Source organism: Erythrolamprus reginae, chromosome 2 (genome assembly GCF_031021105.1).
Source record: "Erythrolamprus reginae isolate rEryReg1 chromosome 2, rEryReg1.hap1, whole genome shotgun sequence".
Classification (NCBI taxonomy): Eukaryota; Metazoa; Chordata; class Lepidosauria; order Squamata; family Dipsadidae; genus Erythrolamprus; species Erythrolamprus reginae.
Genome location: NC_091951.1, coordinates 2,140,571 through 2,165,135, shown reverse-complemented (window position 1 = coordinate 2,165,135; position 24,565 = coordinate 2,140,571). Strand labels below are relative to the sequence as shown.

General features: G+C 45.4%; 1 pseudogene; it reads right to left on the bottom strand.

The window, feature by feature from the left end:
• Positions 1 to 14,326: 14,326 nt before the first annotated feature.
• Positions 14,327 to 21,296, bottom strand: LOC139162935 (H-2 class II histocompatibility antigen, E-S beta chain-like; annotated as a pseudogene).
• Positions 21,297 to 24,565: the final 3,269 nt, after the last annotated feature.

The following is a 24,565-nucleotide window of genomic DNA, read 5'->3' as shown; positions in this document are numbered from 1 at the left end:
CTTTTTATGTGCATTGGACCTTGGTCCTTAATTTGTTTTATTAATTGTCCTTCCTGTTGTTCCATACCAAGTCTTTGATCCTTTTGCCATCTATCATTCAACTGTGCGTATTGAAACCATGTTTGCACTAATCCTTCTTCTTTTAAATCATTCAAAGATTTTAATTGTAATACTCCTTCGTTTAATTTCAGTAATTCCTTATATGTTACAACATCTTGCCTTTGTTCTGTACTAGTATTCTCTATTGCGTGTCTGGGCGCCACCCATATAGGTACTTTATAATCCATTATCCCTTGATATTTTCTCCAGACACGCAACAGAGCATTCCTTAGTACATGGCTCTTGAAAGTCCTGTCCACCTTTTGATTATAAACCAAATATGCATGCCAGCCATATAACAATTCATACCCTTCTATATTCAATATCATTTCATTAGTTAAGTTTACCCAATCACTTATAGTTACCAAAACTGTTGCATCATAATACAATTTCAAATTAGGCAATTTTAAACCACCTCTTTCTCTTATATCCTGCATTATTTTCATTTTTACTCTTGGTTTTTTCCCTTGCCATACATATTTATTAATTCCTCTCTGCCATTCCAACAATTTTGAATCATTTTTAAGTATTGGAATCATTTGAAACAAAAACAAAAATTTAGGTAAAACATTCGTTTTGATTACCGCTATCCTCCCCAACAGTGATAATTGCAATTTTTTCCATTTATCCATCTCTATCTGTATCTTGGACCATAAAGTTTCATAGTTATGCTTATATAATTTTCCATTCTCTGCTGAAATATAAACCCCCAGGTATTTTACTTTTTTCATAATCTCACATCCAGTTGCCTTTACCAAACCATCTTTTTGATTCCCTGTCATATTTATTGTTATCATCTTGGTTTTCCCCACATTAATTTTAAAACCCGATACTTTTCCATACTCCTTGATAATTTCCATTAATACCTTAGTAGATTGTAGAGGCTGTGTGAATGTTACCACCACATCATCTGCAAATGCACGCACTCTATAATCATGATGTTTAACTTTAACCCCCCTTATTTCCTCTACTTTACGTATTTTATTTAACAACATTTCCAAAGACAATATAAACAATAATGGTGATAATGGGCAACCCTGCCTTGTACCTTTACCAATTTGAAAAGATTCTGTTAAATTCCCATTAATTATTATCCGTGCAGTTTGTTCTCTATATATTTCTTTAATAGACTGAGTAAAATGTTCTCCCATTTGCATTTTTTGAAGTATCTTTTCCAAAAATTGCCAATTCAATCTGTCAAACGCTTTCTCGGCATCTAAAAACATTAGCACCGCCGGAGTCTGAATATCTCTCCTAAGATACTCCAATATATTCACAATTTGTCTAACATTGTCTCTCATCTGTCTACCTTGTATAAAACCTGTTTGATCTTTATGTATTATCTGTTGCATGATTGGCATCAGTCTGTTAGCTAAAATTTTTGTAAAAATTTTATAATCTATATTAAGCAGTGATATAGGTCTATAATTCTTAGGCTGAGTGTGATCTTGGTCTTCTTTTGGAATTAGAGAAATAAAAGTTGTTTTCCATGATGGAGGGACCCTATTTCCTTCTAGTATTTTATTGAATAATTCTTTAAGTGGTTCCACTATCTCATCCTGAAGGCTCTTATAATACACTGCTGTCAAACCATCCGTGTCTGGAGCTTTACCTATTTTTAGCTGTTTAATTGCCAGTAAAATCTCATCTTTAGTTATATATGAGTTTAATTTCTCTTTTTGTGCTTCGGGGATTTTAAGAATGCACTCCTTATCTAAATATCTATCTATGTCAGTACCTTGTATTTTGTCTTTTGTGTACAAATCTCTATAAAAATCTATAAAAGCCTTTTTAATCAAATCCTGTTGAAATACCTCTTTACCTTTATATAATACCTTATCTATTGTTCGCGTTTTTTGCTTTTTCCTTAACATATATACTAACCATCTACCAGGTTTATTGGCATTACAAAAATTATTATGTTTTGCATATTGCAAGTTAGTAGCTACTTGGTCTGAAACCAACATGTTAAATTGTGATCTTAATAATGTAATTATTTCTCTAATTTTCTTATCTTCTGGGTTATATATCAGTTCTTGTTCTTTCTTTTTAATTTCTTTTTCCAATTCCTCTTTTTTTTGTTTCTGTTTCCGTCTATAAACATTATTCTGGTTTATTAATACCCCCCTCATAAAGGCTTTACTTGCGTCCCAGACCATATCTATCGTTGTTTCCTTTTGCATATTTAAGGTAAAGAATTCCTTCATCAGCTTTTTACATTCCGAAACATTCCTATCATATCTAAATAAATTTTCATTTAGACGCCACGTTCTCCTAGGTTTCTCTCCCGTTTCCAACTCCATCCATACTGGACTATGGTCTGACAGCGTTCTTGGGCAAATCTTTATCTTCTTAACCCTAGAACAAAAATCATTTGTCATTAGTATAAAGTCAATTCTTGAAAATGAGTGATGCCTATCTGAGAAAAAAGTAAAATCTTGTTCTTTATCATTCCTTTCTCTCCATAAGTCTCTTAATTCTATATCATCCATCATATCAAAAAATGATTTAGGGAGCTTAGCCTTATTTTGAATATTTTTAGAAGGGCCCTTCTTGTCTATTTTAACATCAATTACTCCATTCCAATCTCCCATCACTATATATGATTTACGATCCAAGTTTATTAATTTTTTGTGTAATAACTCATAAAATTTTCCTTGCTGTTGGTTAGGTGCGTATATTCCAACTACCGTAAAATTCTTTGTCTCTATTGTTAAGTCAATTATTATATATCTGCCCAGATTATCAGCTTCTATCACTTTAACTTTAAGATCAGGTCTTACATATACAACAATTCCATTCTTTTTTTCCGGGGCCGATGCACTATATGGTGTCCCTAATTTTGCGTTCTGTAAAAACTTTTGATCTTCCAGTCTTATGTGAGTCTCCTGCAAGCATATTATATCATTTTTAAATTGTTTCAAATAATGAAATACTTTTCTTCTTTTTTGCGGTGAGTTTAAACCATTAACATTCCATGTCAAAAATTTAATTGCCATCTTTGGCACCCGAAAGCCTCTGGAGCACTGCCTCCAGGTCCGCTGGAGTCGTTTTAGATCTGGCTCCTCCCACTGCTTTCGTTCCATCCACCACTTGGGCATATAATCAAGGGTAACTTGGTCTCTTGCTCTCTACGCCTTGCTACTGCGCGTGTTTGCCTCTGGTCTTGTGGTTTTAGTTGTTTCTGGGTTTTACCCCGAACTGTTATCTCTTCTGGTGGTTGTATTGAGCCTTCTTGTATAGCCATCGCTCCTTCCTGTGCCTGCTCCTTCATTGGTGCTATTGCTTGTTCCTGACGTGCCTTTAAAAATTTTTCATAAAAATCTCTTGCTTTCACTACTGTATTAAGACGATGCCTTTCTCCCTTGTATGTAACTATTAATCCATATGGGACATCCCATCTATATTGTACTTGTCGCATTTTTAGCTCAGAAACCAGAAAAGAATAGTCCTTCCTTGCTTTTAACATCTTAGGAGGGATTTCTTTCAGTACAGCAACTTCTTGCCCTAGAACTTGAAGTTTGTTTTGAAATGAGTGTTGTATAACTCTGTTTCTTGCACCTCTTGTAACAAAATATATAACAACATCTCTTGGTAATTTCCTTTGTCTGGCAATCCATGAGTTCACACGGTAAATTTTATCAATATTCCAAGCCCAGTCAACATCTTTATCCTCTAGAAATTTCTCGGGCGTCTGCAAAAATTTGTCTTAAATCTTCTCCTTCATTTTCTCTCAGACCTCTTATTCTGATAGCCCCTTCCATAGATCTATATTGCATCATTACACATTCAGCATCTGATATTTCTATCTTCTCTTGTACCTCCTCCATTTTATTTTCCAGCTGTAAATTAACTTGTTCGATTTCTTGTATTTGTGACAGTATCCCTTGAAATGCTAAAACAATATCCTCCCTCATCGCCTCATGTTGATGTTGAATTGTTTCCATCACACCATCAACTTTTTCCTCCCATTTCTCCTCCATTTTCTGAATTTTTCCATCTAACTCTTCTGATTGTTTTCTAAATCCCATTTGTAATGCCTGGTGCAGCTCCTGTATAGTTGTGGCTGGTGGATCTAGGAATGGTGCTTTGGGCTGTTGTTTAGAAGCCATTTCCAAATCAATTTGTCTATCCTTTCTTCTTAATATTCTTTCTTAAATACTTTATCCCCACTTTTTCTTTCCTTCTTTTTCCCTCCCTTCCAGAAGACTAATTGTTAAGTTTACAAGGGAAGTCCATTTAAAGTAAACAAGAAAAGTCTTTGAGCCGGCTCGAATTTACAATCTCTAACGATCGCTAACGATCACTCTCGCTCAAACTTTCACTTTTCACTTTCGTTTCTGCCTAGCACAGCACCATTTTCAGAGCCGCTTTACTTCCGCTGAGCTCAGAAGAGAATTTTAATAGAGTTGAAAAAAAAGACGATACTTGCTATTTTTTTTCCTTTTTCCTCGCAATTCACTCTGCCTGCAGCAATATTCTTCCAAAAGCCTTAGTTGTTACAAACTTGCAGGAGTGGTCGTGTCACTTCGGTCTGCTTTGATTCAGCAGAAACACCTCGGAAGCGGAGCTTTCGCCGGGCACAATAGGGAGCTTCCCTCTTACCTCCCCTGAAAAATTCCCTGGGGGGTCAAAAGGGGCTCTACCCTTGCCCAGCTACTCTCTTCACCCTCTTCTCACAGGGGGCGAAGTTTTCAAGCCACTAGACAGCCGATTTTCGCTGTTCTAGAGACTACACTATCTCGAGGGTTGGCAATCTCAGAAGAGGCTGCCAGCAGCGACAACGGAGCCACCGGAAGTTCCTTTCCTGGACTCTTAATTACCACCTGAGCCCTATCAGGCAGAACACACAGGATCCCCTTTTGGGACCTCCTGACAAGCAGAGTCAATGGGGAAGCCAGGTTCACTTCACGTCCCGTGTGAGTCACTCCACAACCGTAGTGATTCACTCAACAACTGTGGCAGGATAGGTCGTACAGTGGGGCAAAATTTACTTAACAACGGTCTCGCTTAGCAATAGATAATTTGGGCTCCACTGTGGTTGCAAGTCAAGGACCACCTTCATGGTGGACATAGAAAGTCTGCAGAGATGTTTTTGAGATGCCAGTTCAAAAAAATCAAACCAGAATAAATCACTTTTTCCACAACCTTAAATGCAACAAGCAAGATATTCAATTCAACTCAAAATCTATTTGAAATCTTTTAGGTGGAAAAATAACCATCAGAAAGTAGACGAATGTGGCTGTGTAAACATTTCCTGATCTGTCGGTTTCCCTGAGCATTTCTAATCTACCTGATCAATGGTTGCACCTTTTTTTCCTGTAAGGAGAAGCTTCTGATCGTCCGCGCAGAAATAGCAAAATTGGATTTTTATATGCACAACTACACACAAAGACATGAAATTATATTTAATATTATTGAATGTAAGTGTTTCAAGTAAAAAAGCCCAAGGTGTCTAATTACTCAATGTTCTCTGCAATTGATAGGAAAACAACAGTCTACGGAGAGGGGCGGCATACAAATGTAATTAATAATAATAATAATAATAATAATAATAATAATAAAACAACAGAAAAATCTCCAACTCATTGCACAAAAGGAAGAGCTCTGCAAAAATTTGGAACAAAACCTTAGAACTTTTAGAATACAACCCTGCCTTTTCTTCCAGAATTTCATATTCAATTCTCAATAGTCTCCCCCCCCCCCCGAAAAACCCCAAATATTCTATAATGGTCATGGTTTGACATAACATGAGTTTTTATTGATTAGCTCTTGGGACATATCAAAGTGCAACATTCCAGAAATTACAGCGATACCTCTTCTTACGAACGCCTCTTCATACAAACTTTTTGAGATATGAACCCCATGTTTAAGATTTGTTTGCTTCTCCTTAAGAACCATTTTCACCTTACGAACCCAAGCTTGGGTGCGTGGGCTCTCTTACTGCGTGTGTGCTCTCTTAATGCACATGCGCTCTCTTACTGCCGCAAGGATTTCCCCTGCCTTGTGACTGCCACCGCCGGGATTTCCCATTTGCTTGCCTCCCCCGCCGGGATTCCCCGCCTCCTTTTGCTTGCACCGGCAGTCCCGAGGCGGGGAATCCCAGCTATGGCAAGGACCTGCGCTTCGGCCTCAGACAAGGCTTCCTGGCTCTCACTGGTGCTGGCGGTTGCTGCTGAAATGGAGGCCAAAAATGTTTTCCTTCACTCAGCGGCATCTCGGCTGCTCCCTCCAGTCCAGACCCTGCTGTATCTCGGGCAGGCGGTGGCAGCTGGTGCGGCTCAGTGGAAAGTAAATGCCAATGCCATCTGGAACGGGATGTCTTTGGGAGGGGGGACGCTTGAGGGGGGATGCTTGAGACTGTCTCTGAGAGATGCCGCCAGGAAGAAGGAAGAGGTGTCGGTCCCAAATCCTCGTGTGTGCTGCAGTTGGACAGCTCTGCCCGGCCGGGATACTGCTCCTCCCCCTGGAGCTCTCAACGTGGCAGGAGAGCAAGTGAGCGAGCAAGAGAGATGAGCCGCGGGGTCCTTGTAGTGAGCAGGAAAGAAAGCGCGCGAGAGAAACGAGCCTTCTCTGGTTGTTGTTGGGAGATTGGGCAGGAGGAGCAGTAGCCTGGCCAGGCAGAGTTGCCCCGCTGCAGCGCGCACGAGAATTTGGGACCAACTCCTCTTCCGTTGCGGAGCCGGAGAAGGCTAGTTTCTCTCTCGTGCTCACTCTCTTGCTCGCTACAATGACACCGCGGCTCGTCTCTCTCGCTCGCTCAGTTGCTCTCCTGACGGCTGCAAAGACAGGGGGCATAGCATCAGGACTTTCTCCCCGCAGTGTCCTTGTAGCGGGCAGGAGAGTGAGCAAGAGGGAGAAATGAACCTTCTTCGGATGCCTGAAAGAAGAGGAGTTGGTCCCGAATTCTCGTGTGTGTGGCAGCGGGGCAGTTCTGCCCAGCCAGGCTACTGCTCCTCCCGCCAGAGCTCCCACTGCCCACTGAAGAAGGCTCAATTCTCTCTAGTGAGGTTGGGAGTGGGAGGAGAGAAGGAGATGGGGGGAAGAAAGAGGAAAGGAGGGAGGGAAGAAAAATACAGGGAAGGGAGGAGTGGAGGGATTCAGACGGTTTATTTATTTGTTTTTCTTTATTTGTTTTGTCAAGTACGTATTGGTGGTATAAAAAGATATGACAATATTTATATACATGATACCAGTAAGAGAGAAACATTAGGACAGGGGACGGAAGGCACTCTGGTGCACTTATGCACACCCCTTACTGTCCTGAGGAATCGGGAGAGGTCAACAGTGGATAGTCTAAAGTTTTGGGGGCTAGTTGATGATAGGTCAGGTAGTGAGTTCCTGTCATCAACTATTTGGTTACTAAAGTCGTATTTCCTGCAGTCAATTTTGGAGCGGTTTGCTTTCACTTTGTATCTATAGTGTGCTCATGTGTTGTTGTGGTTGAAGATGAAGTAGTTTTTGGCAGGAAGGACGTTGTAGCAAATGATTTTATGGGCTATGCTTAGGCTACTGAACTGAAGGTCCTGGGATCCCCTTTTGCAGCCTTCCCACAAGCAGAGTCAACAGGGGAACCAGATCCACTCCACGACCTTGATAGAAACAGAACGGTGGTGAGAAAGGTCATAAAGTGGGGCAGAATTCACGTTACAAATATCTCCCCTCACAAAAGAAATGCTGGGTTCAGTTGTGGTCGTAAGTTGAGGACTCCCACTAACTGCTTTTTTCATGCCCTGTCCTTCCTGGTGTCTGATCTTTGTCTCCTCCCAGTTCTGAACTCAGCCTAAAGGATCCTCTGATTTCCCAGTTCAGGGACTCCCCTCCTCCGCCCCATGGCTGTGTCTCCAGGTGGGGCAGCCCCTTCGTCCTTTGACTCTCTATGCCATTTGAAAGAGTCCCCAAAAGGGAGGGGGACATTGGCTGAGAAAATGGGGCAGGGCCCTCCAGTTCTGAGGAAAAGAAATGGCTCAAATGGCTGGGTGAACGTAGGGGGAGTCTCGGGTGCCCCCAATGGCTCCCCACAATTGCCGAGGGAGGACCGTCCCTGCTGGCATTCTGCTCCTCAAAGGGGGCTTGAGGGGGAGCAGAGCAAGGGGGTCCAGCCCCTCCCCCTCCCTGGATCTGCCCCCCTCCTCCCACATCAGTTCTGGCTTTGGACCCGAAGTAGCCGGGATGGTTGATCCAGAGGCAGCGGAGGGAGGGGCCTCCTGTGGGGGCAGGGAAGAGGAGGAAGAGGAGGAAGAAACGAAGGATTCCAGGGTTTTCCTACATCTGAAGTTTATTCTTTCACAGCAAAGCGAAGGGAAGGGAAGGGATTCGTAGGAAGAATGATGTAGGTGAAGCCTGGCAGTATCAGCATCCATGTCCTGGATTGTTTAATTTAGCTACAGCATAAAGAGCTTTAATTCTCCAAAAGATTTTCAACTCTTCCTCCCTTGCATATAAGAAGAAGGAGGGAGGGAACTGCTGCTCCGACTGACCACTACGAAAAACATCAAAAAACTTAAAATTAAAGAAAATTTGCTTGGCTCATTGGTCCTGAGGGTGAGTACTATAACTGGCCCAGAACCCCAGCGCCGATCCAATCCCTTGGGACCCCCCCACGCCACGAGGATTCCTCCCGAGCCCAGCCGAGCCCAGCTACCTACAGCTTCCAGGAGCCCCGACGCCCAGCTGATTCTACCGACAGCAAAATAAATAAACAAAATAAATAAATAATAAAAAATACCAAGCTACCGGGAGCCACGAGGCCCAGCCTACTGCCTGGTGTGTAACCGGCCCAGAGCCCCAACGCCAGGTAGGATCTACCTGGGACACAAAGAGGATTCCCCTGAGCCCAGCCGGGGACCCCCCCCACGCAACGAGGATTCCCCCTGAGCCCAGCCGAGCCCAGCTACTAGAAGCCCCGACGCCCAGCTGATTCTACCGGAGACCCAACAGCATAATAAATCAATAATAATTTTTTAAAAACAAAAAAACCCCAAGCTACCGGGAGCCCCGACGCCCAGCTGATTGCCTGGTGTGTAACCGGCCCAGAGCCCCAGCACCAGGCAGATCCCCCTGGGACACCAAGAGGACTCCCCTGAGCCCAGCCGGGGACCCCCCCCCCCACGCCACGAGGATTCCCCCCGAGCCCAGCCGAGCACAGCTACCTACCCAGCTTCCGGGAGCCCCGACCCCCAGCTGATTCTACCGACAGCAAAATAAATAAATAATAAAAATATCAAGCTACCGGGAGCCCCGACGCCCAGCTAACTGCCTGGTGTGTAACCGGCCCAGAGCCCCAGCACCAGGCAGATCCCCCTGGGATACCAAGGACTCCCCTGAGCCCAGCCGGGGACCCCCCCACGCCACGAGGATTCCCCCCCGAGCCCAGCCAAACCCAGCTACCTGGAGCAAAATAAATAAAAACAAATAAAATAAAAACAAAAATACCAATCGCCAGGACTCTCCCCAGCGAAGCCAGGAGGACTCTCCCCAGCCTCCGGAAGCCTCAGCCAAAGCCCCGACGCCCCGCTGACTCAGCGAAGCACCTAAGCCCGGCAGATTGCTCCTGGTGACCTCCCCCTATCTCCGCCATTGCCACGTGGATTACCTTAACTCCCTGTTCTTCATAACCTCTGTCCTTCTTAACTCTAAAATCACCCAGCTAGCAGCGACGTTCCAACCCCCCCTAGTGGCTGTAAATAACTTAGCAGTTACTTCTCATTCAAGCTACAGATCCCTACAGGTTGCTTCTACACCCCTAGTGGTTGCAAAGAAACCAGCAGCTATGCCGTCAAAGAAAAAAAACTCAGGCAAATCCTGTAAATGACTCTGTTAACATATGCTTTATATGCAACAACCCTATGAAAAAGGATTTATAAAATGTCACTCCTGCAAAAAAATAGCTCAACATACCTGCCTCAACATAAATAAGCTCATCGCCACTTTTCTTCAAGATAATCCTTCTTTCTACTATCTCTGCCCATCCTGTACTCCCAAATCAGACTCCCTTGGCAATCTATCCGATGTAATACAATCAACAGTCTCTAAAACTCAACAAATATACACTGAAAGCATGGAACCACGGCTTGCCTCCATAGAAAAAAACATCCAAGACCTGATACAAGCTAAAATACCAAAACAAGTATCCTACACCACCCCACCACCACCACTTTATACTCCACCACAACCCCCATCTCCAAGCCCTACAACCACTGACATCTCCACCCTGATGCAAGATGCCATGGAACGTGGGGGAAAACGCCTTAACGCCGTACTTTTTGGCCTAGAGGAAAATGGGGAATCAGATCTATCTAATATTTGTAACATCATCCACAACCACCATCCTCAATCAATTGCCCCAGACGACATCTTAGCGGTTTCTAGAAGCGGCCCTGTACTAAAATACAGTGATGGAACAGTGGCTCCCCAGCTGTGCAGAATAATCTGCAAGAACGAAACTACAAAACAACAGTTCATCAGGACCATGAACTCCATCGCCAGAAACAACGCAAATTACAACAAACTCAGATCCAGACCAGACCTAACACTACTCCAACGTATCCGCTCTCGTGAACTACAGGCTGATCTCCGGAGACGTTGTGACCAAGGTGAAACTAACCTCTACATTGACTACCGCTCGAACTGTATCAGGACCAAATCTCATAATCCTCCCTTCTTCTCCAAACCCACTGTCCCTCCTCAGCCATCTTCTCCACCTAACATCCCTCATCTTCCAACGGCCCCCCCCAGCACTTCAAGCAACAAATAGGATAGTGCGCCTCTTACTACCTCATTCCATCCAAATTTCAACCCAACTCAACCCAATCCCACCCTTGGCCACAAACTCAATCTCAAATGTAAACAAATCAATGCAAGAAGCATAATCAACAAATTATCTGAATTCCTCATCCTACTTAACACAAACACATTTGACTTAATATTTGTCTGTGAAACATGGCTGAACTCTTCATATCCTGACTCCATCATCACACAAAGTAACTACCTGGTCTTCCGGTCTGACCGCGACTCCCGCAGAGGGGGTGGTGTAGCCATATTCTACAAAAGCTCACTCAACCTAAAAAACATTCAAGTTACACAAGATCTCATCCTCCCTGAAAGCCTAGTTTGCGACATCTCCCTCAACACTACACTCCGTTTCCTTCTGTGCTACAGAGCTCCAAACTATGACATTACCCATGCAACTAAACTAACCTCCCTCCTAACTTGGGCAACCTCCTGCCCCCATCCCATTATCTTCCTTGGTGACCTCAACTTACCATACATCAACTGGTCACTAAACGAATGCTCCACTGAACCTATACATACCACCATCTATAACACCGTCACCAGCCTAGGACTTGAACAATTAGTATCAAACAACACCAGACTCAACAACTGTCTCGATCTCATATTCTGCAACAGCAAAAGTGCTATCTATGGACTGCACATAAAAGAACCCTTCTCCAACAGCGACCACAGCACGATCAACTTCAACCTCAACCTACATCATCTAAACACTCACCTGAAGTATGCCGCGCCTAAGTACAATTTCAGGAAAGCCAACTATGAACTCATAGACGCCAATCTCTCATTTATTAATTGGCAATCCTTGTTCTCTAAATGCATCACCATTGATGACCTCTACAACATGTTCTTACACCAAATTAATAGACTTATAGATCTGCATGTTCCACTCACCTCTCCTAGAAGAAAACGAAAAAATAATGTACCAGTATCGATAAAGAAACTACAAACCAAAAAAAGATCCCTCTGGTGTAGAAACAAAAAAGGCCCAGTAACCAACTTTAAAAGCCGCTACAGAAGCATATGCCAACAAATAAAAGTAGAATGTCTCAACTATCACAGTGAACAAGAGGAAAACCTCCTACACACCAAATCTAACCGTGCCTTCTACAACTTCGTCAACAACAAGCTTAACGACTCCAGACCTATTCCACCTCTCGTAGGACCCAACAACAAAGAATACCACGATGACCCATCCAAAGCTAACCTCTTCAACTCCTTTTTTGGCTCTGTTTTTGTTAACAGTATCGGCTCATCCCCCTTCTTCGCAAATCGCATTCCAAACTCATTAAAAAACCTAACCCAAATCACCTTCACTATAGACTATGTTGAAAAAGCAATCCGTGACCTCAAACCTTCCCTATCTGTCGGACCAGACGGTCTTTGCGCTTACTTCCTAAGAAAACTTTCTTCTGCCATAGCTGAACCCCTAAGCATTATCTTCCAAAAATCCTTCAGGACCAGCACTCTCCCCAAGCTGTGGTCAAAAGCAGTAGTCATCCCCATTTTCAAAAAAGGAGACCCATCACTAGTTGACAACTACAGACCAATATCACTATGCTGCGTCCCTTGTAAAATCATGGAATCAATTATAAACTGATCAATCACCATTTACGTAGAATCTAATAACCTACTATCAAAAAAACAATTTGGATTCAGAAAGAAACTTTCCTGCAACCTACAACTACTTCACTGCAAAAACATCTGGACTAACCACCTTGATCAAGGAAAATCCATTGATGCAATTTATATTGACTTCTGCAAAGCCTTTGACTCAGTAGTTCACGACAAACTTCTCCTAAAACTCAAATCCTACGGCATCTCAGGACTCCTCCACAACTGGATTACTGCATTCCTGTCAAACAGGCAACAAGTTGTCAAAATTGGAAGCGCCATTTCTACCCCAGTCCCTGTCATAAGCGGTGTTCCCCAAGGCAGTGTACTAGGTCCTACTCTTTTCATCCTATACATCAATGACCTCTGTGATAATATTGCAAGCAACTGTGTGCTTTTTGCTGACGATGTGAAACTTTTCAACACCACTGACAACACACTCACTCTCCAAAAAGACCTTGACTTTGTTTCAGATTGGTCTAACACTTGGCAACTCCAAATATCAACCAACAAATGCTCTACCCTCCACATAGGCAAAAAGAATCCAAACCTCACATATGAACTGAATAAACAAATTCTAGCAGCCAACCCACACTCAGTAAAAGACCTTGGAATACTAATATCAAAAGACCTAAGTGCTAAAGCCCACTGCAACAATATCGCCAAAAAGGCTTCCAGAGTCGTTAACTTGATTCTATGTAGCTTCTGCTCTGGCAATCTCACACTACTGACTAGAGCCTACAAAACCTATGCCAGACCCATTCTCGAATACAGCTCATCTGTCTGGAACCCACACCACATCTCAGACATCAACACTCTCGAAAACGTCCAAAGATATTTCACCAGAAGAGCCCTTCACTCCTCCACTCGAAACAGAATACCCTACGAAAACAGACTAACTATCCTGGGTCTAGAAAGCCTAGAACTGCGGCGCTTAAAACATGATTTAAGTATTGCCCACAAGATCATATGCTGCAACGTCCTTCCGGTCAACGACTACTTCAGCTTCAACCGCAACAACACAAGAGCACTCAACAGATTCAAACTTAATATTAACCGCTCCAAACTTGACTGTAAAAAATACGACTTCAACAATCGTGTTGTTGAAGCGTGGAACTCATTACCGGACTCAATAGTGTCAACTCCCAACCCCCAACATTTCTCCCTTAGACTCTCCACAATTGACCTCTTCAGGTTCCTAAGAGGCCAGTAAGGGGTGTATATAAGTGCACTGATGTGCCTATCGTCCCCTGTCCAATTGTCTTCCCTTATCTATCTATCTATCTATCTATCTATCTATCTATCTATCTATCTATCTATCTATCTACATATATATATACATATATCATATATATTCTCTCCTTATTTCTTATATCATATATATCCTCTTTTTCCTTCTATCTTTATATATATTACTTAATGCCTACTCTCTTCCATATGTATTGTATATTGGACAAAGAATAAATAAAAAAAATAAAAAATAAAAAATAAAAAAAATAAAAAGCTGCTGTGGGTTCAAAGCCAGGAGACACGAGGGGGCTTGACTGACAGGTCAGCCCAGCATCCCTGGGGACAGTCTACATGGTCTCCACCCCTCCCTCACAGGAAAGAAAGTGGGGGGGGGGTTTCCTCAGCAAGAGAAGGTCCATGCTGCCATTCTCCTCCTCCCCCCAACTTGCCACCTTCTGCCTCCATTTTTCAGAGTTTGCAAACAGGACAAAGAATCATCAGCCACCAAAGAAATAAAAATAAATCCTTTTGCATCGGAGAGCAGGTGTCAGCTGCTACAGTCAGAATTTAAGAAAAATAAAACTCAGAGTCCTTTTCAAGGTTCAAAAGTGAATTTATCATAAACCAGAACTGAAAGCAGTCAAGGTTAAAGCAAAGACTGGAGAAAAAGGTGCGATACCTGCGTAGATCAAACCCCCTTGTGACACCCCCCCCTCTGGAGATTGGCCAATCCCTAGTGTCCATGACCATCAGGTGGAGGCATCTTCCACCCACCTCACATTTATGGAATGTAACTTCTAACGGTCTTCTTCAGGTCACCTGGTTTCAAGGAAGAGGAAACTTATTCCACTTCACAGGGCCTCCTGCATACTCCCCCCCATTACCCAAGACCCCTCCCCGTAACTATTGGCCACCAAGCATAGAAATGATGCAGAATTATAGCGAAGGTTGACAGCAGCATTAATTCACGAGTGCTGCAGAAAAAGAGAAGGGGAAGAAAATCAGAATATAAGGAGAAACATTTACTGTAAATAACATATTTTTCTTCCCTTTCAGCCCCCACAGGCAGAGAAAGACAGAGAGAGAATCCACCCATTTCAGGGAGCAAAAGGCTGCGATTCTTCATGTGAACAAGGAAGATGGTACTAAGATGGGGGGGCAGCAAAGGGGGGAGCCTGGGGTCACATGGCCAGCAATTGTGTGAATTGTCACAAGGAGAAGGGGGAGGGTCAGGAAGAACAGCCTGTCAAGAGTCTCCATGGGGTGCTAAGAAGGATCATCTGGGACCGGGGAGGTGGGGGGTCCAGTTCATGGTGAAGTTTTGGAGGGGGTCCATTCAGTCAAGAAGGGGCATCTCAAGGGCTTAGCTCCACCTTCCATCTGAGGACGGACGGGGCTGTAGAACGAGTAAATTCAATGATAGAACAATACCTGAGAAGATGCTATGTTAATTATCAGCAGTTCAGCTGGGAAGATCTCCTGCCATTGGCTGAATTGGCCTCCAATCCCACAGTGCAGAGTAGTGTGGGACTCCCCCCTTTTAAAACAGCCACGGGGGGGATTTTTCCCCATGCCTGAATAAACCCAGGAACCTCCCCCCGACCACAGTGAGCCTAACAGAATGGGTGGCTTGCTTCCAAAATGCTGGGGTGCTCCTTCCCCGAGGGAGGAAAGGGAAGGAATGGCCCCCCTCCTTCCCTTCCCTTTTGCATTTTCCCAAAACATTGAAAAATTATGGGTAAAATTTTAAGCATTTGTCTGTGTTTTTGTTTTTGATTGCAATACTTTTTCAGGTCTCTTTAAAGAAAAGCTGCCCAAACTCCTAAAATTTTGCTGTATCCACAGCAAAGAGATATTGTTCAGGCATGTTTTCTTTAAAGAAAGGAACAATTGAGAAATTAAACAAAAATACCCATAACTTATAGGAGGGGCTGAAATGAGGGAGGAAGAGGAGAAACTCACCTGCAGGTGGTTGGATGGGAATTGCTGGAAGGAGAAAAAGAGCCAATCAGGACCCTTCATGTGCTGGAGGACTCAGAGCAACTCCTTCCCCTCCGATAACCCATAATAGGTTGCACAATCTCCCCATAATAGCCCCTCCAAGAACAGAAGTTCCCCAAAATATTTCTCAAGGGGACCCTCTTGGCCACCCGCTAAGGTTGATGAGAGGCCTCCCCTAGATGGTCCCCTCCCCACTCACCTTTCTTCGCCTTCAGGTAGGAGAAGAGCCCCGCAGCCAGGAAGGCCACTCCTATCACTGCCCCCATAATCCCCGTCCAGATTTTGGCCCTGGCAGAGCGGGAGGAGCGGGGCTCTGGGGAAGGAGAAGGAGCCTCACCTGAGCAGGAGGATCGGGCCCACCTTCCCCCAGGAGGGTCCATTCTGGCTCCCCCCACCACAGAGAGGGTCACTCCCCCTTCTCAGGGCAGGACAGGTTCCAGGAGGGGTGGGAGCGGAGGGACTTACCCCACTGGACGGTGATGGGGGCCTCCAGGCTGGCGTGCTCCACCTTGCAAGTGTAGATGTCCCCCCGCTGGGGCTGGGTCTCCAGCATCACTTGGAGCTGGTAGGTCCAGTCTCCATTCTGGAGCTTCTCCCCGAAGGCCATGCCCTCCTCCGGCTGGCTGTTCTTCAGCCATTGGACCTCGATCTCCACGGGGTAAAAGCCCGTCATTGTGCAGAGGAGGATGGTGTTGGGGGAACTTGGGTCCATCTTGGTGGGGGAGATGGTGACGGCGGGCTTGGCTGGAGGGAGGGAGGAGAAGGAGGCACATGAGAGACACAGGAGGGCACAGAACAGAAGACCCAGTTGGTTTGTTCAGGCCAAGATCCCTTTTCACTCCTGAAAATATATTCTGTGTTTTGAGTCATCTTCCAAAATAAATTGCAGCAAGAAATCGAAAGGGATCCTGAAAGAGGGCATACAAATCTAATTAAAATAAATAAATAAAATAAAATTTTAAAAGTTTAATTTTTTTGTGACTGGGATCAGTTGTAGTCAGGGCCGCCATCAGGAATTTTGGGGGCCCATACAGCCTAAGTGTCTGCCCCCCCCTGCACCACACTAGAAAATATTTCTTTTCACAATAATATCAATAAATAACAGGTAACCAGAAGATAAATTATACGCAATAATGTTTAAAACTATACGTAAACTCCACCATAGGTGTAAAAAAAGGTCAACCCTTTACAGATAATTAGCGCCTATTAAAAAATACCCCTAAAAAAATTGAAAACATCTTGCAGTAGCATAATCAAAGGAGAAAAAAACCAAAACAAATAGGATCACCAAATATTGCCCAATTAATCCAATTACAAACCTAATTACTAATTCCTTTATATAAAAAATTAAAAATAAGAAAGTTTAAAAAATAGAATTAAATCTATAAAAAAATAAGAACACAAAGAGATATAAACAGAAAATAGAAAATTACACTAAGTAGATAAGGTAACTATGAATGTAAAGACATAACAGGATGAAAAGAAAAAAAAGAAAAAGAAAAGCACAGTGCAAGAAAAAAGAAGAGAAAGAGGAGGGAAGAGCAAATAAACCTTCCCTCTTCTTCTCATTAACCTCATTAACCTCTCCACCTATCTCCTTATAGCATTTTCCAAAGTTTGCAAAATTTTAAAATTGCTTTATAAAAAAGAACATACCCTCATGTATCATCAAATCCATATTATGAAGCAAATGTGCAAAAAATCCAAGATTTTTTTCTCATAGATGTACCTACTATTAAGTTTGATAACTTAATATATTTAAGCTTTTAAATGTGTAATGTATAATGTCTCTTAACAAATAGCATGTCTGTGGCTCTAAGAACAACACCTTTTCTTTCTCTTTTCTTCTTTCTTCTTCTTTTCCTAGGATGTTATCATATCTATTAAACATGCTGTGAGATGTTACTGTATGCATTTAACATAATATAGAATGTAAAATGTAAAATAACAAACTCCCGCTTCAGATCGTCTCCGCACAAGTCTCAAAATATGATGTAGTTGTTCTGTGGAAAAGTCCTTAGATAGTAGCTCTACACAGCTTCTCCTTTGCATATTCACGTCTTCCCACTTCGCACAATGCTTGCTTCTTGAATCTAGGATGGTGTTTGCTTCTCGAATCTAAAATGGTGAGATGGCTCCAAAAAACATGTCAACTTCAAAGCAACACATCTTTTCCTCACACTTAGAAGGGAACAATTTTGAAAAAAACCTAACACCATAATCAAAATGTATACCAAATTAGCTGTGATCCAAACTTCTTTTATGCCACCATTCGCGAGCAGCCTCTGCCATCTATTTCTGGCTTTTTCTGGTCCCGATACTGAATCCAATTAGCTTCCTTAGCACTCCAACTCACCAGCATACTTCTTAACCTTGCCAATGCTTATATTTATCCCTTTCCAGATGTTACCGGTCTTCTTCAATCGCTGCCACCCTCCCCATTTTTTAATTTGGCTGGCCCCTGACACCAGTAGCAGTAATACTGGCCTATCGGCAGCCCTGGTTGCAGTCTCCAAAAAAGAATTCTCGAAATAGGCAAGTCTGACAGGGATAAATCCTGGAAATGCCCAGAGGTGGAAGGGACCTTCTGCCAGATGTGGTGGATGGGGAAAGAAATAACGCAGAAGATGGAAAGGACAGACGCAACACGAGTCGGAGGATTCCTGGGATCTTGTTGAAAATGAAACTACACTTTTAATTTTGGTGTATTACCCCAACATTTGTTCATTTGTTTTGTAAACGATCCCATCGTTCCAACCTGGGATCTGGTCGGGTTGCAGACAAATCACAACATTTCAGGTGTGGGTTGTTGCATTTTCCAGGCTGATCCCATTTGTATCTGGGGACCTTAAAGGCCTTTGTGGAATTGCTAAAAAAAGAAGGCAGTGGCATGGCCTTTCTTTAAAAAAGGAGAAATGCAAATTGTGGATGAGAAAAAATGTCTTTGAAGAAGAAAACGGAAGGATCAGATTTTAAATCAGTGGAAATTCAAAAGCTGAAATTTGGCATTTTTACATTTTTATTTTTATAGCCTATTCCACAAACCTCCTTATTTTCAAGACTACGATGTGAAGATTTTGAGGTTCCAATTTGGCCAGATGGGAGTTGCTGGAGATTTTAATTGGATGGGGAAAAGATATTTGTTTCTTTCTTTTTAAATACCTACTTTCTCCCTCTGCCCCTCCAGGAATTCAATTTAATAGACAAATAAGAGGCCTCTCGATTTAAAACAGCAGGACTACAAAGTACATTTTATGTTCCCCTATCATATTTTCATTTATTTATTGTTATTGATTTATTTTTTATTGATCAATTATTTATTATATTATTTATTTATATTTATTAGATTTGTATGCCGCCCCTTTCTGCAGACTTGTTTATACTTTATATATTGTAATTATTTAGTTTATTATTTATTCTATTCTTTATTTAGATTATTACTTTATTACTTATTTTACTTTGTTTTATTATTTTTTATTTCATTTATAATTTTAAATTAAATTAAATTAAGTTATTTTATTATTTTTTGTTTCAGTTTCCATTTAATCAGTTTTTATTTATTTATTTCTAGGTTTAATTTGCTTATTTAATTTTCTACGTTAATTTATTTCCCTTAGTTGCTTATTTATTGATTTAAAAGATGTTGGAGTGGAAATGACTTGGAATGAAGAAGAAAAAGGCAGAGAAAGGAGACCACAAGTGGCTTCCGTGGATTCTCTTTGGAGATTCCTCTCAGAGGCCTGAACCCCTCTTGGAAAGGAAAGGGAAGGGGGGCGGGATCCCTTCCTCCAAAATCTCTCTGCCCCCCCCCCCCCCGCCCGACTCACCTCTCCGGCCAACCACAGGGCCCCTCTGGAGAGCCTCGTAGCTGTACCGGCAGAAGCGATCCACAGCGGCCTTCTTGTATTGCAGGTACTGCTTGTCTCTGTTCCATGTGTCCGCAGTCACCTTCCCCAACTCCTTGATGGCCTCGAACTCCCCGCAGTCGCTGTCGAAGCGGACAATCTCCTGCCGGTCGTAGATGTATCTGTACAGGTATCTCACCCGCTGCGTCCCATTGAGGAAGCGGCACTCGTCCTTGTCCTGGGCCAAGAAATGGGCTGCGAAGGGGGAGGAAGAGGGAGGCCGTCAGGAGGGACCCCAGGGCCCATCGTTCCCAGCCGCAGGTGGAGGAGGAGGAGGGTCCCAGGGAAGGAGGAGAGGAGAGACTGGTGGGGGACGCCCCCTGAAGGAGGGAAAGGGAACCCTCTCAGCCCTAGAGAGGGGGGAAGACTTGTGTGTGTGGGTCTGCAGAGGGGGGAGGGAAGAAAGGGGAGGGGAGGAGAGAAAGAGGGGGAGGGGAGAAGGGAAAAGGCTGGATCGAAAGCGACCTGAAGGATGGGGGAGGAGCTGAGGGAAATTTCTAGGCTGGAGGGAAGCTCATCTCCACCCCTCCCTCTCTCTCTCTTCCTTGGGGGGGGAGCGGGGGCACAAGGAGGACATCTAGACTGACTCTTCAGGAGTCTTCCAGCCCTTCAACCCCCAACTTCCATGGGTCGCACCAACTTTTCTTCTCCCCCAAACGTTAGTTCACCTTTGACGGATTCTCGGGGATCCCACCTCTTCCCCCTCCCCCAAAAGACCCCCTGCAGCCCCTTCTAGGAGCCTCTCGAAGGGAGGGTCTCCAGCCCCCCCTCACAAAGGGGGGCCACTTTGGGAGGAGACACTCAGAGCCCCCCAGATCCTCCCCCTCCCCCCTCCCTTCCAAGTCCCCATAGAGGGGGGGATTATGGGGGTTGGGAGGGTTTTTTATTTATTTATTTTCTTTATTATTTAGATTTGTATGCTGCCCCTCTCCGCACACTCGGGCTCCTGGGCTCCTCCCCAAATTCAGGGTCTCCCCAGAAGGGACCGACGCTCCCCTCTTGCCTGACCTCCAAAGCCTCAATTTTAAGAGTCAGAAGAAAAACGGAAGTTTCTAAAAAAGCCAAAATCCTTTTGCGCAAATGCGTCTTTTCCCTCATGTGGATTCAGGGCTGAAAATGCCTCAGTTTCCCGCTTTCGCTTCTCTTCCTCTTTCCCTGCAGCCCCCTCCGACCCAGACGCTGCGGGGGGGGGCGAGGGAGGGGCCCGGCTGCGACTCCCCCCTCGACTACAATCGGGGAATGGGGGTCCCTCTCCTTCCTCCTGGGGGGGGGATGTGGGGACGAAGGGGGAGGAGACCACGCGGAGATCAAGGCTGTTGGAGGCTCTGGAGACCCTTAAGCTTCCCCCCCCCACTGCTGGGGTTTTTCCCACCCCCCTCCTCCCCCTCCTTACCGGGGCTCTCCTTCCCCCCTCCACTTCCCGGGATCCGGGCCAGCGCCCCCACCAGCAGCACCAGCGGGACCCCCACCAAAGCCATGGATGAAGCGGCCCCACCAGCGCCCGACCGAGAGAGGCGCGAGACGCGGAGGCTCCCAGCCCCAGAGGCGGAATCGGGGGGTCTGGATTGGGGGGAGGAGTTTTCCTCCGACTTCGGCCCTGGGCGTGTGCAGAAGGAGCAAGAGGACCAATGGGAATTCTCCCTTTTGTAGCGTCATCGGTCTCCGGGTAGAGTCTCCCTTGACTTCGCCGGATACAGGAGATAGTCCGAAGCCGAGAGAGGAGCGGAGGGAGGGGGAGGGGGACGTGCTCAGTCTTGGGGGGAGGGCTGCATTCTAGGGGGCTCCTTCATGCCGGCTCCAAAATCCTCGCCCACTCTCCCTTTCTCTGGGCGCCTGGAGGGGCGGACTGGATGCCCTTTGAGTTCCCCCAGTGCCCAGAGGGCGCCCAGGCTGGAGCTGCGGAGACTCCCGAAGGGCCGAGTGGATCCGGAGCTGGTAGGGTCCTTCTGGGCTCCCCCACCCGCTCAGCCTGGAAGGAGGGAGCCCCCAGCAGCTGCCCCGGGTGACAAGGGGGGAGGCGCCGCCCCATGGATGGCTGGAACTCGGGGGTCACAGCCTCCCCCCACCCCGAAGGGAAGCCAGGAAAAAACCCCGCTGGCAGTCCGGCAGGAGAGGATCTGCGGGGATCCCTCCTCACCCAGCCCGATCATCCCCCCAAGCCCTCCCCCTCTTCAGGGGGGAATCTCCGGAGGGATCTCGTGGGTGGGTGGATGGATGGGTGGGTGGGTGGACAGTATATCAAATCAAACAATACCGTTACAATTTATAAATAGAACCAGGAATTTTAATAGAGATTCTGGGGGCTTCATTATTCCCCATTATAGTGAAGGATTATATGAATCAAACTATTATTGGCTATTTGCTTTTATTGTGAATTGGTTTTGCTACTATATAATTGTTGCTGAGGAAACCAATATTTGCTGCTTGTTTCTGATGTGACAGACGGCTAGAAATCATTTGTTGTGAATTGAGCTTTGTTAAATGGCTCCAGCTTATGTTATGGTTAGCTCTGGCCCAGCTCCTGCCCCAAGGACTGTGGATGTGGGGGAGACATCCACATGCTGCAGGCCTGTTTACACCCCCCCGGTGGAATCTGATGATGAAGGCTCCTCTGACCAAGAAGACATGAGTGACAGGGAGGAGGAGAGTGGGGCAGACGTGAGAAATAGACTTCAGAGGCGCTGCCACTCTTCCCCCTCCCCCTCCTGGCTCCCCCCTCCCTCTCTCCATTCCCCCTCGCCTTTCATCTTCCCTCCCCTCCCTCCTTCCCCTCTCCCTCTCCCACCCCTAGTTTTCCACCCTGCTCTGCTTGGGCAGCCTTTCTCCCCTCCTGACCCAGGACTGGGGGGGGGGGGTCGCTCCCAGGGGAGGAATGGAAAGAGGAGCTGGGAGACCCCCAATCACCCCCCTTGCACCCTGAGCCTCAGGAAGGTGAGACAGTCTAAAGGGCTCCTGAATTTAAAGGTGGGGGCAAGGACCAAGAAAAGTGAGACCCCCCTTGTGCTCCCCCCCATTTATCATTTCCGCTCCACTCTAACCTTCTCCCCTCTCTGTAGACAAGGAGAACTGGGCTCCCACGAGGTCTTCCAAACGGCAGGACCTGAGCAAGGGGGGAGGGGGAGAATCCCAGGGAGATCAGACAAGGCTAAAAGAGGAATGGGAAGTGGATCTTTTGAGGGAGGTGAATTCGAGGAGGGCCTGAAGCTTCCCCCTCCTTGTCTTGGAGGAGTTTGAGCCTATACAGTAGCCCAGAGGCCTCCTGGTGGTCTCCCATCCTCAGGCTGGCCAGGCCGATCTCTCTCAGCTAGGTGAGGACAGGGGAGGCTGGGCAGCTGCCAGCTGTTGAGGGCTGAGGATGAAACACCACACCAGGCTGGGCTCAGAGCCCCAACCCTCTCCCGGCTGCAGCAGGCAGACATCCCACAGGGCCTGTATCCTGAGATGGCCTCAGTCCTTTCCTGAGATGGTGGGATGGGGACTGGAGGGGTCAAACTCCTGCCTGGCCCAGCACCAGCCTCAGCAGGACAGAACTGGGTCCCCACTTGAGCAGAAGGAGGAGGTGTTCAAACCTGCCCCACAATTGTGTGTCTGCACACACCCAGTCACACAAAATGGGCCCCAGAGCCATAGAGACACTGGTGGGACGCCCATCGCTCTCCTGATCAAAGCAGAACTTCATGTCTCCCCCTGCAGGATTTTGATTTTCTCTGAGTTCTTCCTGACAACCCCATTCTATACACACACACACACACAAACACACAAAGCAGCAGCTGTTCTTTCTGCAAGCCCCAACAGCTGCAGAGGCGCTTGGGCTTCGCTTCCCCAGCCTGAAGCGTTGGGCTCCTCCGAAGCGGAACTGAGGAACTGGCCAGGATCCAGCAGGCAACAAGCCTCCATTCTTCATCAGGGCAGCTCAGGGACTCCCCTCTTCCGCCCCATGGCTGAGTCTCCAGGTGGGGCAGCCCCTTCATCCTGTCACCCACTGGAAAGAGTCCTTGACTTACAACATTTATCCATTTAGTTTCAATGGCACTGAAAAAAGTGACTCTTTGCCTAATATTCCTTCTTTTAAAAAGTTTTCTTATTGTTTTGAATGTCTTTCTATAACTTTCATGTAAATATCCATTTTTAGCTTTGCTATATGTGAGCCAGAGTCTCTTGTGAGTTGGGGGGGGGGTATATAAATTTCAGATTAAGAGAGAGATTGTGTGTGAGAGACAGAGGATAGATAGATAGATAGATGATGATGGTAACAATAATAACAACAACAGCAATAATAATAATAAGAAGAATATATTACATTTGTATGCCGCCCCTCTGTGAAGACAGATTCTAACCTTCATATTTTGAATAGAAGCAGAAACAGTAGAAGTATCTTTGTTCACACCAGCATGTTGTCCATTTATTGTAACCTCTTTAAATAGTGGGGGAGGGGTGAGTATTTTACCCCCTGAGACAGAAATAATGAGTCCTCTCGAAGTCATGAAGGTTTTACAGCTGACCTTTGGCACCTCGACCCTGCATCTCCCTCCACACATTTTCTCTGGAAATCACCCGGTTTATTCCTCGCGTTGGTGCATCGGAGTCCCCTTTTGATTGACCCCATATTTGGTTTCTACCTCTGCTGTTTTGTGTCCTTTTTCCTTCCAATTTGATTGACTCCCCTGAGATTTGAGTTGGGAATCAGCTTCTAAAACTTCGTCTCCCTCTCACTTCAGCTTCACTCTCAAGCCCTTTGGATGAGGAGAGGTGGTGGGTTCCCACAGCTGACCTTCTGGGTCCTTGTGAGGGGCAGCTCATCCCCTGCCAAAGCCCCCACGTGGGTGTTGTGGACCATGGTCCAAGAACCCCAATTCCTCTCTGGAGAGACACGTCCCCTAAGCCAGGCTGGACTTCCAGGGTGCTGCCTTCCCTCCTTGGATGGT